Genomic DNA, 17,089 nt, shown 5'->3' on the forward strand with positions numbered 1-17,089 from the left:
GGTAACCGTAAGTTTGTTTTCTACATCTGTGACTCTGTTTCCGTTTTGTAAATAAGTTCATTCGTACCCTTTTTTAAGATTCCACATATAAGTGATATCATATGATATTTGTCTTTCTCTGTCTCACATACCTCACTCAGTATGACAATCTCTGAGTCCATCCATGCCACTGCAAATGGCATTATTTCATTCTTTTTTATGGCTGAGTAATATTCCATTGTATATATGTACCACATCTTCTTTATCCATTTATCCTCAATTTTGATATTACCTTCCACTGAGGTGTTTCATGATCAACTAATTAAAAGCAACCCATCCAGTGTTTTTCCATATCATTCTCTTTTACTTTCACAGCCTTAGCTAATACCTGAAAATTATCTTCTTTATTCATCTATTTATTGTCTCCATTGACCTTAAATGAAACAGGAACATAAAAATTTTAGAGAATGGCCTTTTTATATTATTTTGCTCTTCAGTATCTAGAATAAGGACTGATGCATAAGGGGATTGGAAAAATGTAGCTGACTAACTTCATGTTGTCCTAGCAGGGGTGCATGTATATTTTTGAATTATGGTTTTCTGGAGATATATGCCCAGGAGTGGGATTGCTGGATCATATAGTACCTCTATTTTTAGTTTTTTAAGGACCCTCCATACTGTTCTCCACAGTGGCTGTACCAGTTTATATTCCCACCAACAGTGTAGGAGGGTTCCCTTTTCTCCACACCCTCTCCAGCATTTATTGTTTGTAGTTCTTTTGATCATGGCCATTCTGATTGGTGTGAGGTGATACCTCATTGTAGTTTTGATTTGCATTTCTCTAATAATCAGTGATGTTGAGCATCTTTTCATGGGCTTTTTAGCCATCTGTATGTCTTCTTTGGAGAAGTGTCTATTTAGATCTTCTGCCCATTTTTTGACTGGATTGTTTGTTGTTTTGATATTGAGCCACATGAGCTGTTTGTATGTTTTGGAGATTAATCCCTTGTTGGTTGCTTTGTTTGCAAATATTTACTCCCATTCTAAGGGTTGTCTTTTCATTTTGTTTGTGGTTTCCTTTGCTGTACGAAAGCTTTTAAGTTTCATTAGGTCCCATTTGTTTATTTTTATTTTTATTTTCATTACTCTAGGAGGTGGATCAAAAAAGATCTTGCTGCGATTTATGTCAAAGAGTGTTCTGCCTATGTTTTCCTCTAAGAGTTTTATAGTATCTGACCTTACATTTAGGTCTTTAATTCATTTTGAGTTTATTTTTGTCTGTGGTGTTAGGGAGTGTTCTAATTTCACACAAAAATATAAATCAATGGAACAGGATATAAAATCCAGAGATAAACCCAAGCACCTCTGGTCACCTAATCTATGATAAAAGCAGCAAGAATATATAATGGAGAAAAGACAGTCTCTTCAATAAGTGGTGCTGGGAAAACTTGACAGCTGCATGTAAAATATTTTTTTTAATGAAGTCCAATTTTTTATGGATTGGGCATTTTTTTTCTTTTTTGTTTATAAGACTCTTCCTTATCCAAGATCAAAAGGTTTTCTCTTTTCTTTTAAAAATTTCATAGTTTTAGCTCTTACGATTAGGTCGTATGGTCCATTTTGAGTTAATATTTTGTGCGTGCTCTGAGTTTATTTTTTTGCATATGGATATTTAATTATCTCTGTTCCATTTATTGAAAAGACCATCCTTTCCCATTGATTTTCATTGCTACCTTTCTTAAAAATCAACTGACCTGAAATATGTGGATTTATTTCTGAACTCTCAGTTTTGTTCCATTGACTTATGTAATTATTTTTATGACAATAAGTTTGGAAATCATGTAGTATTTGTTTGTTCCAAAATTATTTTGGCTGTTCCAGGTCCTTTGCCTGTCTGTATAATTTTTTATTAGATTCTGTTTTTAAGCAGTTGTAGGTTACAGTAAATCTGAGCAGAAGGTACAGGGATTTCCCATATAGCTCCTGCTCCACACATTTACGCCCTCCCCATCATTAACATCCCCCACCAGAGTGGAACTTTTGTTATAGTTGACGAACCTACATTGACATATCATTATCTCCTGGAGTCCAGAGTCTATACTGCGGTTGACTCTTGGTGTTGTATATCCTGTGGGTTTGCACAAATGTATAATGACATGTATCTGCCATTACTGTATCATACAGAGTAGTCTCAGTGCCCTCAAAATCCTTTGTGCTCTGCCTATTCATCTCTCCCTCCCCACTAACTCCTGGCAACCCCTGATCTTTATGTTGTTTCTATAGTTTTACCTTTTCCAGAATGCCATGGATTTGGAATCATACACCATGTAGTCTTTTCAGACTGGCTTCTTTCACTTAGTAATACACATTTAAGGTTCCTCCATGTCTTTTCATGGCCTGGTAACTCATTTCTTTTTAGTGCTGAATAATAAACCATTGTCTGGTTGTATTCACAGTTTATCCATTCATCTACTAAAGGACATCTTGGTCCCTTCCAAGTTTTGTCAATAATGAAAAAAGCTACTACAAACATCTGTGTACAGAGTTTTGTGTGGACATATATTTTCAACTCCTCTGAGTAAATACCAAGAAGCACAATTGCTACATTGCATGTTAAGGGTATGTTTAGTTTTGCAGGAAACCACCAAACTGTCTACTAAAGTAGCTGTATCATTTTGCATTTCCACCAGCAATAAATGAGAGCTTCTATTGTTCCACATCCTTACCAGCACTTGATATTGTCAATGTTCTTGATATTGGCCATTTTTAATAGGTGAGTAGTGGTATCATCCTGATGTTTTAAACCATATAAAGTTTTTTGATGCAGCTTGTCAATAGCAGTAACAGCAACAACAACAACAACAAAGCCTGCTGTGGTTTTGAGAAATACTGTGTTGAATGTAATGATCAATTGGGGAGAATTGTTAATATTATAAAACCGAGTCTTCCACCCCTTCCTCTGGCTGACCATTTTTAAAATAATCTGAATTTGTGCTCACAGATATTCAGCCCATCAGCTCCCCTTTTTAAGAAAAATCAAAGATATGCTTTCATCTCAGTGAGAGCACATCTCCAAGCAAAGTCTCCTCCTGAACCAAGTGGGTGACTGTTTCAGAGGTTTTCTCTTTTGCCCAAACTCCACCTAATAATGTTCTGAGAACATGAAAAAAATAAATACCTCTACTAATTTAAATCATCTTCAGTTTCTCTCAACAATATTTTGTAATTTTCAGTGTAGAAGTCTTGCCCTCCTTTTGTTAAATTTATTCTTAAGTATTTTATTATTTCTTGTGATTTTGAATTTTCAAATGTTCACTCCTAGTATTTAGGATGACAGTTTATTTTCTGTATGTTAATTTGTTCTTGCAACCTTGATCCTCTCACTTATTTGTTCTAGTAGTTGTGTGAGTGCATGTGCAAGTATATGCATGTGTGTGAATTTGTTAGGATTTTCTAAATACAGGATCATGTCTGAAGTGCCTAAAGATAGATTTTTGTCTTCCTTTTCAAGTGGTGTGTCTTTAATTTCTTAATTATTTATTCATTTATTCACTGGATAGAACTTTCAGTACAATGTGGAATAGATGGATACTCCAAAGCGTATGCTGTTTTTAGAAATGGGGATGCAAAATATAAATGAATAGCAATAAGGAAATACAGGGAATTTATATAATTGATCATACTTATTGTCTGGGATTTTTTTTTAAGTATGGAAAGTAAGGTTTATGCTTAGAAAAGGAGTAACTATTAGAGTTAATTCCTGATAAAAATTGTTCAGATGGACTTAGAACACATTTTTTGGAATTAAATTAATATAGCACAAGGGATACTTTAAAGGGTGGTGGCCAAAAATATAAATTGTAATAAGTGACATTATCACTTTGTCACTTTAATCCAAATGGATTTAAACAAGAAGTCTTTTAAATGAGGTCTCTAATTAATAGATGTTGATAAAAAATTTCTAGATGAATATATACTCAATTAAACCTTTTTCATGTGTTTTTACATTTCAAATTTCATTCTTAATTACATACAAGTAGGTGAAAAATAAACAATTAAATAGGAAGGGGGATGAGGGCATGTGTGCTTAGCAAAGGTATCCCATCCTGTTCAAATCTCCATGGGGCTTGAGGATGAGGGTGGCTCTTCTCAGCACCACTGTTTACATAGCTTGCTGCTGGCACAGAGAGTAGGAAAGAGACATACTGATGGCATTTTGAGAGTCTGGTAATGATGCTCATACACCAGCATGCAGAACCACAGTCAGGACAGAAAATGGAAATTGCTAGTCACATTCAATTGTGACGTGTACATTCATAAACTCTGAAGTTAATGTATTAGGCTACTCAGAAAATTAAATAACATGAAGGTAAACTGTATTTAGATATTTTTCAAGAACAAAGAACTGATCAAAAGGTTTCTTCGTCTATGATTAATTCCCATTGCAAAATATACAATATTCTTTGTGTCTTTATGGTGATTTCCCCTTTATACACATGACAGTGTATGTAGTTGTAATAAGAATAACACAAGCCGGGCTTCCCTAGTGGCTCAGTGGTTGAGAGTCCACCTGCCGATACAGGGGACGCGGGTTTGTGCCCCGGTCCGGGAGGATCCCACATGCCACAGAGCGGTTAGGCCCGTGAGCCATGGCCACTGAGCCTGCACGTCCAGAGCCTGTGCTCCGCAATGGGAGAGGCCACAACAGTGAGAGGCCCGGGTACCGCCAAAAAAAAAAAAAAAAAAAAAAAAAAAGAATAACACAAGCCATGATAAGTTGAATTTCATGATAATTTAGAGAATGATATCAAGCAACTGCTTTATATCATGGAGGTCATTGACTAATGGGAAACAGATGTCTAGCTGGGCAAAAAATATAAATTCTCAGCCCAGATTTTATTTTGGCCTCCTCTTTTTCAAAGGTAAGTGTTTTGCAATTGACTTGAACAGGACTGAATAGGCTATTAGGGCTTGCTCAATGAGTGCCCAGTGACCCATGGCCAAAGTGTCTTAGGGGACTGTAATCTCTTTCAGAGCGCCCAACTCTGCCAGCTCTGACACTTGTTCCAGTCACATGAGCCAATTTACAAGGCAGGAAGCAAATCTTCACTTAGTGCAATATTCATAGCATTTCAGTAAGATAGAGGTTAGTATTTTGATTTTAACAAATCAAGAAGATGAGGGTAAGAAGGGTTAAATGGTGTAACATTACATAATTAGAGAGAGAAAAAAATAGGGGAAGTTGGGAAGGAAGGAAAGGAGGAAGGCAAGAAGAAAAAGAGAATGGAGCTTTGCATGAACCAGTAATGAAAGTATTTGATACAGAAGAGACTATGATTAATTCCATTCTGCAATTCCAGTGTACCAATAAAAGAAAGAGAGGGGGGTTGAGGAAGGAATGAAGGAATGAAGGAAGAGAAATAGCCAGAATAAATAATATGAGATTGGCTGTCTAACTTTAAGCATGAGTTTCACCTAAAACAATCTAATTACAAAATATATATTCAATCCAAAGCATCAAACTCTAGGCTTGATGAAGTCCTTCCAGAACTGCATTTCTTTAAAAATAGTTCCAAGTTCAATTTTCACCAAAGCTTCAGAATCTATTTGGTTTTTCCAAACAACTCCCATGACTGCTTTCATTTTCCCTTTCACACTAATCATATTTAATGCAAACAATGTCATATATATATATATGTGTGTATGCATTTTCACTTAACTTTTTAAAAATTTTATGGTAAAATTGTCTACTCTACTTGCTGTGTAACTGAGATTTTCTAAAAAGAAAAAAAAATGACCCAGGCAAATTCTCACAGAATGTCTAGTGCATTATTCACATAAGAATTAACTTAGACAAAATTACAGGTTGTTTTTGTGTGTGTGGAAAAGACAAAGGGTATTTCCTTTATTTCTTTTCACAACTGCTATAATTTTAAATAAGTATACTCCCCTCCATTCCCCAGGACTCATGCATTTTCTTTGTAAATAGCTTGGTTTACACAAGAAATCCAGAAATTATACATCCATCCAGAAATTTTATTTTAGGTTTGCAAGGGCTCTTCCTAGCATAATAATGACATATGTAAGGGTTATACTGGCCCAGGTTTCTCCCCTTTCAGGAAGTGAGCTTCAGGATGAGACTGTCAGGAAATCTCAGACTAACAAATTCAGAAGAAGTTGATTTATTGCCTGCATTGTTCAGGTGCTGCCATAGAAATAAAATAAATGAAATTTGCTTAATTGAGTTTAAAATAGTAGTTTTGCTATGCTCTGAATAAACCCAACTTGCAAACAAGCATGAGTTACTTGAATTAGCAGACTCCTTCTAAAAGAGCATATTCAGAAAGTAAGTACTGTATTGGGGCAAAATAGAAAGGATTTACTTATGGATAACTATATAGTCCTAACGTCTTAAATCTCGAGCTATTAATTTCTTAAAGAACTAAGTGTACTCTGTAGATCGACTTTATTTCCTCACACAGATGACACTGAAGAGAATTTATTGATTCCAATTCTTTTTTGTGTGTGAATTTTTGAATTTTATTTAATTAATTTTTTTATACAGCAGGTTCTTATTAGTTATCCGTTTTATACATATTAGTTTATATATGTCAATCCCAATCTCCCAATTCATCACACCACCACCAACTCTTCTTTATCGCTTGTTTGCCGATGGAATCTTCCATGATTATATAATTAGCCTAATTTCTCATGTCACTTTATTAAACTATAATGTATACTCTGTAACTAATCCATTGTAATTTGTGGGGGGCAAAGAGCTCAGTTAGAATTAAGATTCCTAGGTTTTACTGTCACCTGAATACCAGTCAGTTTTGAGAACTTAAAAACTCTGTCTTTGTTGTTTCAATTGCAAGAAATAAATATTACTTAGCAGATGTATTTAACAATTTGGGATGTGATTTAGTTTGTTTATGAACAAGAATAACAGGGATCAAATTTTGTTCTCAGAATATTTTTACAATTTAAAAAATTATATAGAGCCCCAAGAGCTGTTGTTTATGTGTGTTATGTCTATTGTTATTTACCGTAGTCAAAATTAAAACTGGAAAACTAAAAAGATATTCATAATACTTTATTTTAAATAACATGATAAACTTATATATTAAAACATATATTATCATAAATAACATTTTTATAATATATATTTTCAAAATAAGAAAATTAGTAAAAAGAGTGGTTGGCACCGTTTGGTATTTCTTCAATTTTCTTTATTATTTCTGCTTGTGCATTCAGTCTATTGTGGTACGATAGATCATCTGGTCTTGGAAAATTTGAACAGTTGGGAAAGAATGAGAGTAAAATTAGAGAATATTGTCTTAGTACACTTATGAAAAATGAATCTAACCTCATTAACACCTTGAAAGGGATCCAAGCCACAGTTTGAGGACCACTGGACTGTAGTATCATCAAATAGAACTTGAAAACTAATAGACATGGAATATGCTACATGTTTTGTTTATAATGAAGGAAAGGAAGTGCTAAAATGAAGAAAACAGTAATAGAAAAACAAAACAAAACACGTTCATTATTAATTTTATTTTACCAAATGCAAAACTCTCTGGATTAATGTCCCAACCCCTTTCTTGAACAGAGACCTAAAGATCTGTCTATGAGCAAAGATTCAAGAAGGATCATCTTACAAAGTGTAGTTTTATGACATTGGCTAAAAATTTTTTAATTAAATATATCATTCAAAGACCAAAAAAATAGTGTCCAGTGACAAGGCCAAGTCTGAGATTCCAACTGGAAGCCAGTGATAATTTCAACCAAAGAGGCCAAATGAAGATGTGAATCAAGGCAAGGGACATCAGGGCAGCTCCCAGAAGGACGTCTATTTTGAGCAAGTGTGCATAAGAGCATTGCTAGGAGGCAAAGATCCTGGAAGATTTTCCAAAGTGCTAGAACAGAGGGAAAAGCTCCTATGTGTTAGCACTTAAATAGATACATTTTGAGAATAGCAAAAGGAATTATTTAACAAAATGCTTTAGAAATGTCTGAAGAGTTATTTGCTTTTTATATTTTTGAAAGCAGGTGTTCTAATAATTACATTTGCCAACAACACCACTCCTTTTAAAATAAAAACTGGTATGATAGTCTCAGTAAAAAGAAAATTCAGAGAAATGAAGAAAAATTTACCTTCTTACACGTAATTATTAGCCAGAGGAAACTGTTTGCTCTGTTTTTACCCATCTGTTCCAGCTTGATATAAAATTATTCATTAAACTCTAGGAGAGGATTATTGTGTTTTGATACCAGAAAGATTTGGCCTTTGCTAATTGTCATTGGTATTCAGAAAAAGATTTTGATTAATTCTATTTGTCCACAAAACACCACAAAAACAAATAGTAGGTTTCTTCAGAAAACAGAATATGCCTAGGAGTATTTCAGAAGGGCTAGAGTCCAGTTAAAGCGTTAAAATGTTTCCATACAAATGGTCAGATATGCAACAATTTTTTTTGTTTATTCTACAAAGGGAAATTCACTGGCACTAAAATATTACTGAAAACACCTATACTAGTTTGTGGGTACTTATTTAAGACCCTACTAGAGTTGTAATGAAGTTGGCAACAGGGATATATCCTAGGAAGATTAATTATCAAAAGTAAATAAAAGCATTTATGGAGAATAAATGCTTAGTGTGTAGTTTTATTGGTTTAAGATCTAATTATAACAAACATACACCTGCTCTGACACCACCACTCTCTGATGCTTATAAGTTAAATTGTGTGTGTGTGTGTGTGTGTGTGTGTGTGTGTTTAGGGCTAGGGAAGTGTTTGACTCTGGTGGATATATTCATGAAAAAGAATCAAGAACTTATCATCTGTGATGGGATAGATCCCTAAGGTAACCTTATTTTAAAAGCATGGTTGAATTGTGTCGTTATATTTGAGGAAACCTTCAGTGAGCGTCTGCTTCTAAAACTAGGCTTTGAGAATGGGTAAAATTGGATCAGAAGGGTACATGGTCCAGGGTTGGGATAGGGCTGGTGTGAGTATTGTGATATAGGCAAGAGAAATGGTATAGGTAAAAGCAGTGTGGAGAAAATGAGCACGCCCCATGAGAAAGATAATAATAAAAAGAAGTGTTATTTGAATAACATAGAAGAATTCATATTTGTGTGTTGCTGAGGAGTATGGAGCAAGAAATAAGCTTGGATTAGCAAACAAGGGCCTAGATATAGAAATGTGTAAATGGCCACGCTGAGGAATGCAAGCTTAAACATGATAGATTTCTGTTCAGGACAATAGCATGCAGAAAGTATTATGTTGAGAAGATATTTATCGCTGGATGTGTAGGAGTCCAGAAGAAATTAAAAACAAGAAATCAATCATTTAGATCAGTTGTCTTTTTAAGATTTTTTTTTATGTGGACCATTTTTAAAATCTTTACTGAATTTGTTACAATATTGCTTCTGCTTTATGGTTTGGTGTTTTGGCCCTGAGGCATGTGGGATCTTAGCTCCCCGGCGAGGGGTCGAACCTGCACCCCCTGCATTGGAAGGCGAAGTCTTAACCACTGGACTGCCAGGAAAGTCCCAGATCAGTTTTCTTTTAAATTAAGTTACATTCCCAGAAGGTACATATTTCAGTTCATTAACATGAAGATAGAACTTTATTTATTTTTTTAACTCTCATACAGTTAATAATTATCTTTTTTGGGAATGTGTTACATATTATTTAATTAGTACATGTTTATATTTTATAAATAAATATGCATATACAAAATGGTTGATCAGTTAAGTATTCAACAATAGTGGTGTGGATTTCTAAGTTTGTATGTGACATTTAGGTGAAGCCAGGGTAATGTGATAGAATTGGTATTGAATTAGGGAGCCCGAAGATCAGATCAGGAGCTTGGAAAGGCCGACATTCACAAATATCATAAAAGAAAGTCCAAAGGAATTTAGTGGCATATTGGAAATGGATAAAGAGGGTGACATAGTGAAAGCTAATGCTAAGATTTTATGCCTGGAGAACTAAGACCGTGATGCAAAATGTACCAAAATTGAGAATTTTGAGAGTACTCTCTGACTTTAAATGGTCAGTTTGATTTGCAATGTTTTTTATCCCCTATTTATTGTCAGATGTGTGCAAAAAACCCTACCTTTCTGTTTTGTTTCATATTAAATTTTTAAAAATGTTATTTGAGCACCTATTATGTGCTGAATGGTGCTGAGGCTACAGAAGAGGAGAAAAGTATCTCTGAATAATAAGATACTCCCAATATTGGGTGAATACACACATAAAATGTGTGTATTTGCTACATGACCTGGTTAATGTCATATGAGATTCCTATATAAACTGTTATATGAATGCAGATGTTAGAGCTATTGATTCTGTCTGAGGATATCAGAAAAAATAAGGCATTTGCACATGGAATTCAAATTTTTCATATATTTGTCATTTGAATATTTACTACTTCAGACAAAATGATTAAAAAGAATAATCGCCAAGAATAATCAAGGAAATAGAATATTGTTTTCTATATTTACTAACACTAAATATCAAACTGTTTATTCTTCCTGTCATAGCAGTGGGTTGTGATCTTGGAAATGTTAGGTACTTTTAAAAAGCAAGTGGTATTATAGAGCTACATGATCCTATATGTACTTCAGCATAGTCAACTAATTAGATAACACTAACAAGCCCAGTTTAAAGATATATGGAAAAGAAACTATCTGTAACCTTCAAAGGCTAGTCATAACATTTTCTTAGCAATTCACAATATATTTATAGCTGTTACTAGTAGCAGTATAATGCTAAACATTACCAAGAAACAATTCTTGTCACCTTTACAACACAATTGCCATCTTCATATGTCACTTACAGACTTAAATAAGAAATCTAGCTCTTAAGTTTCTCTCTTGCATGCTCTGTGTGTGTATATACAGTATGTGTATATATATATATATATATATATATATATATATATATATACACACACATATATATATATATATATATATATATATATATATAAAGACATACACATAGAGTGCCCAAGACAGAAACTTAAAGCTAGATATCTTTTATCTATATTTCTAGATTTGAAAAAAGTCTGAAGCTTGTAAAGGGAGTCATTTAATGAAGTTTTCCATTATTCATATCAGAATTTATTTGATTTGCATTTTACTTGGAATGCATTCTAATAAACCAGTTTTTGTAAATTTAGGGCAAATATGATGTTTAATGAAGTAATGATAGTTTAAATGGTAATAGAGATAACATCATCCCTCCTTCACTTGTTATCTTTTCAGATGTTAAAGTTGGAATAAAGTATAAACATTTCAATTTTCAAATACATTCTTCTAAATCAGTAGATGATATTTTTTAGTCTAATTTTTTTCTGTTTTAAAATTTATTTTTGTGAACTTTTTAAATTTTCAGGTAATTTTAATTTTTTCTTTTATACAATTTTTAAAGGTTACTTTCCACTTACAGTTATTGCAAAATATTAGCTCTATTCCTCATGTTGTACAATACATCCTTGAGCCTATCTTACAGCCAATAGTTTGTACCTCCTACTCCACCACCCCTGTATTGCCTTTCCCCCCTCCCAACTGGTAACCAGTAGTTTGTTCTCTATATCTGTGAGTCTGCTTCTTTTTTGTTATATTCACTAGCAGTGGATGACATTTTAACATGTTAAAATCAGGAAGTTAAATTATATGGATGTGCATGATAATATGAGTCTTTATGCAATTTTTAAGAGTTGTGCAACAATTCAAGTATTATCCATAAATCATTTTTCTATCACATGAGGTAAATTTTTCTTCCTTTATATGTGCAGCTAAATACACATCAACTTTGTGGGGGGTTTTTGGTTTAGTCACATATCACTGGAGATCAAAATGAAGTTTCCAATTTTTGCCTGCATCTTTCTGACATTAGGCTCTTTAACATCTGAATGCTTCTAATTTTTAACTTAAAATTCAATCTTAATTTGGAGATATAAAGGCAGGAGTAATAGGCAATAGACTAAGCTATTTGATATGCCTCTAGAAATAGAGGTTTGAAGATAATTATCCTGAGAGGTGGAAAAGTCAAAAATATAAGTAGACTCAAGGACTGAGATACATTTGAAAGGGAAAGATTAATAATGAGTTATCAACACATATTCAAGGCTTTATCCACAGTCATCAAGGATATTATCATGTGAGGCATAACAAAGTGTGTAATATAAATTTGTTCTGATGAATTGCTAGCTATTTGCTGGAGAGTAAGTTGAAGGGAATTATGAGACAGATTGTGAGTGCAATAGGAATGGGTCCAAGATTAATAAAAATGTCTTCCATGGATGGATGTTGGCTAGTAGTACTGTGGATGCCAGTTTTTGCCACTGCAGATATAATGGGTATCTATTAACTTGGCTGTTCAGCACTCAAACACTCTTCCCCTGGTAAATAGTATGCAAATTCTTTTGTGGCTACCAACTCATCCTTCAATTTAAAAAAAAAAATCTCAATAGAAAGATCTTCAAAATATCTGTACTCCTCAAAACTGTCAAGGTTGTCAAAAATAAGGAAATCATGAGAAACTGAGATAGCCAAGAGGAGCCTAAAGAAACATGACAACTAAATGGAGTGTGGTACTTTACTTGGGATCTGGGAAGAGAAAGAGGACATTAGGCAAAACTAAGTCAATCTGAAAAATAATATGTCATAATGATGTATCAGTATTGGTTGATTAATTGTAATGAAGCTACCCTAGTAATGTAAGATGATGATAATAGAGGAAACTGGGTGAGGGGTATATGGGAATTCCCTTCATTATTTTCACAATCTTCCTATTAATCTAAAATTATTGAAGTAAATGAAGTTTAATTGTTTAAAAGGTATAGCGAAAAATTCAAAAATATGTCAATTTGAATTCTCTCTGATATCTTCCTTACACAGTTTCTCTCTTATCCATATCATATTAGCCTTGCAAGTATGAAATTGATGAGCTGATAATAACCCCCTGAGCTTCGTGGGAATGTCCAACCCTAACTCCTCCCATTCCGCTTTTAGTGCATTCTTTGTCACTTTTGCCCGCCAAAATTCAAATTCAAAATTGCTCCTCCCCTTCTGCTCCCTCTCTTTCCCTCCTTGGACCCTCCCTAAAGCTGCCCTCAGCTACTCACTGCCCTCATCCCTCCCACTTGCCCTGGGGTGGAGGTATAGGAGACAAGAAAGTGGAAACAGTCCACTTGAATGTATATAAAGGTGCTATAATTTGAATGTTAGTTAACTGTGCCCAAGAATTTTATATTGCAAGAAGCATGAATACCTACTCTATAATCAGGCTCTTAATAAGCATTTTGTTTTGATATGTTTTCATTTCTTTTTCACATATATGCTAGTTCTCCTTCTTACTAGCTGAACAACTTACTTTTCTTTCTTTTTTTTTTGTTTTTTCTTCCAGTTTTATTGAGATATAATGGACATACAGCACTGTACAGATTTAAGGAGCTTGTTAATTTTCTTGACTAAGCAGTTTGTTTCTTCTAACCATGGAGAAATAAAAGGATCCTTAGATCTGATTTAGTCAAGCATCAAATAACTGAACAGATGAACCTTTGGTCACTGAAAACTTTCCTAACCATTCAATTTAATTGCACCATTTTAGTGTGTGCTGTGTTGCACCTTCATCTTATCCTTCAGAACTGAAGGAATTATTCCACTGGTGGACACAGATATTCAGACCACGGTGCAGCCTCATCTACCAATTCTCTGGGAATTGTTTTCAGTGTAAGTGAGCCACCTTTCCTGGGGTCATACCCCCTTCCCAGAGGTAGTCTGAAATCCATGACTTGTTATTGTGAGAGTATATAAACCTGGCCCCATGTCCCAGTGTGGGACAGCTCTGAAAGGGCATTCTGGCTTCATAGCTCCTTGTGGGAATGGAAGAGGCCCCGTATGACGTCATTGCAGTCCATTTTCTCTCTCTGCCGAATCTTATTTCCTCCCATTTCCCCTCAAGAGTACACCCCAGGGCTTCCCTGGTGGTGCAGTGGTTAAGAATCCTCCTGCCAATGCAGGGGACACGGGTTCAAGCCCTGGTCTGGAAAGATCCCACATGCCGCGGAGCAGCTAAGCCCATGTGCCACAACTACTGAGCCTGCGCTCTAGAGCCCGCAAGCCACAACTACTGAAACCCCCGCACCTAGAGCCCATGCTCCGCAACAAGAGAACCCACCGCAATGAGAAAGCTGCGCACCTCAACGAAGAGTAGACCCCGCTCACCGTAACTGCAGAAAGCCCGCCCACAGCAACGAATACCCAATGCAGCCAAAAATAAAATAAATATATTTATATTAAAAAAAGTACACCCGAATAAGCTCACTGTACCTAAATCTCAGAGTCTCCATACTGGGAAACAACTTTTGTGAATAGTGCCAGGTATGATCCCACAAGGAAGATGGGAGAGGATTTTTTAACTGTGTCACCAGCTTCTGGCAAGGAGGATCCAATCACTCGTGGCAGGTTGGTTTGAACATGAGTAGACAATATCCCAAGGTAGCAATGTGATAGCTCAATCTTTTACTGATGGTGAAATGAATATTGTACTAGGAAACAAATCTAGTAGTGCGCTCCATGTATCAGTTTTTGAAACTGAAAGGGACTCTATACATGAAGTAAGGTTATCTGGGTTTATACACCTGAAAGTATTCAATCTCCAGAACCCTCTGATATCTCTAAAAATGCAAAAGTGGCCCATCCTCCTTGGTAAGGCTGGTGCTCTCCCTAGCTTGAAATGATGTTGGAGTTTACTGCAAACAAGGCAATGTGAACCTTTCAAGATCTGTTTCCATCTCTGCTCCTGGCCAGTGGGCCAATAACTTGGTGAATTCTCCTTGCAATTATATGTCACAGTTTATGAGGGTACATGAACTTCAAGATAAATGAGAATCTGGCTAAGGACCATGTACTGAGCCAGGCATCAGTATAGAGTAACCAGGATGGTTGTGATAAAGCTGCAGCAGAGAATGGGAGCTAGTTGTGTCTTCCTGAGGAACCCCTGAGCTAATGGCTCTTCTGAGCTGAAGTGGTCCATGCTCACTCAGTCTCATCTCCCATGACCATCATCATCCTGAGTGCAGAGGGGCTGGGATGCCAGAAACTGTCCCCAGGAGTCATGAGATCATTTCTGCACAGGTATTATCAATGCTGTGTTGAGTAAACCTGATGCTTCTTGAAATTTTGTATGTCATTAGTTTTATTATGTTTCAGTACCCCAGATGATGTTTGATCAAAGTGAGGACTGCAGTGCCTCAATCCTGAAATGACTGAGAAAATTATTCTTAAGCATTTTGTGTTACTTGACTGCTCTGATACACACATATATATATATATATATATATATATTTTGCGGTACGTGGGCCTCTCACTGTTGTGACCTCTCCTGTTGCGGAGCACAGGCTCCGGACGCGCAGGCTCAGCGGCCATGGCTCACGGACCCAGCCACTCCGTGGCATGTGGGATCCTCCCAGACCGGGGCACAAACCCGTGTCCCCTGCATCAGCAGGCGGACTCTCAACCACTGCGCCACCAGGGAAGCTCGACTGCTTTGATAATTTGATTAAAGTTAAGAATTCTTTCCATCAAAAATTTCAAATGCACACATACACATGAAATATAGGCCATTTCAAAGTTACATATGGACATCAAGTAAAAATTCTTAATTTGCTTTAAAGTGACTTAGTTTTTAACATGCTTAATAGCTCAGATTCATATTTGATCTTTCGAAAGCTTATTTATAGAGTATTAGAGAGGTACTGGAATTGATATATTGAGGTTCATGCTGACGTTCCTTGGTTTAGAGGAAGTGTTGCAGCTGTGGATTTTGTTCCTGGGGTATTAAAACGGTGATATTGTCATTATACTACTATCAGAAAAGATGGTTTACTTAACTGAACAATAAGAGAATATGATTGGTGTAATTTTTCAGAAAGGTTAGAATGTTCCACTTAAGGTCTGTTTCCCACACCATACTTTAACATTTGAACAAAGGTTAATAAAGGAGAGAATTAAAATGAAATATGATGAGAATTTTTAGCAGTCTGTTAAAGTATTTGTCATACTTAATTACCAGTTTCTTGATTTTATTATTTTAAGATTGCAAAGGATTATAGTTCATTAATTTGCACCTTGAAAATATACACATTGCAGTGGCCTTTTCATTGTAAAGACATCTTATAAAGGAATTTGACCTGTATCATGATATGTCTTTTCTGAATAATTCAACAAACATTGACTTCCTGGTGTGTAATGAGCCAATTAAGGTCATTTTAAAAACACATAAGTTTCTCTAGGTTGCTATCAATTTTAAATAAGGACAGTATATTATATCCTGCAGCTTAGTTTTTCTATTTGAATATATAGTTAATCTCACCACAATTATATTTCTCTGTCACATGTGCTAATTGAATTGACATATCAGGTCTTCTATGATCTCTCTAAGTTGCCTTGCTAAAGAGATAAGAAGTCACTCTGAAGAATTCCATCTTCTAGTCAATTTGAATTTTTACTCATGGCTTCCGTTCTTTCTTCTTTTCTATTATATAAGTAGGGAAGCATAAACAGCACTAGAACAAATAGTCATCTTTAGTTTAATGGGTATAATAATGTCAAAAAAGATTCCAGCTTCAATAGATCTCAGAGATTGACATTGAACCTGGAAATAAAAATACCCTTAAAAAATGGGAAGAAAATGCTTCCAAAAGGAAGAGGCAAGCAATAACCTGACCCAGTAATCAAACTCTGCTTCTAGATTAGACATAAGAATTTTTTCTATGGTAATTGAAAATATGAAGGCCACCTACCACTGAGACCCTGGCTATACCCTGGGAACCTTAAAAGCTGATGTGTTAAAACTCCAAAGCCCAGGTGTCTGTTTTATTCCTCCCGCTGACAATATGTATTAGTAGAGAGACAGAATGATGAATATCAAAATAACTAAAGCTAGGCAGGATTTTTTCTGGTTCTGCTTCTTTCCTGGGGCTGGAAGAAAAACAGGACTTAGTCACAATGATCTAGCCCAGAAGGTAAGTTTAGCATAGTTTTTGGATTTAAATATTGAAAATTTCAGAGTCAAGGTAACACCCTGTT

This window comes from Mesoplodon bidens, assembly GCF_964165515.1.
Source record: "Mesoplodon bidens genome assembly, chromosome: 6".
NCBI lineage: Eukaryota > Metazoa > Chordata > Mammalia > Artiodactyla > Ziphiidae > Mesoplodon > Mesoplodon bidens.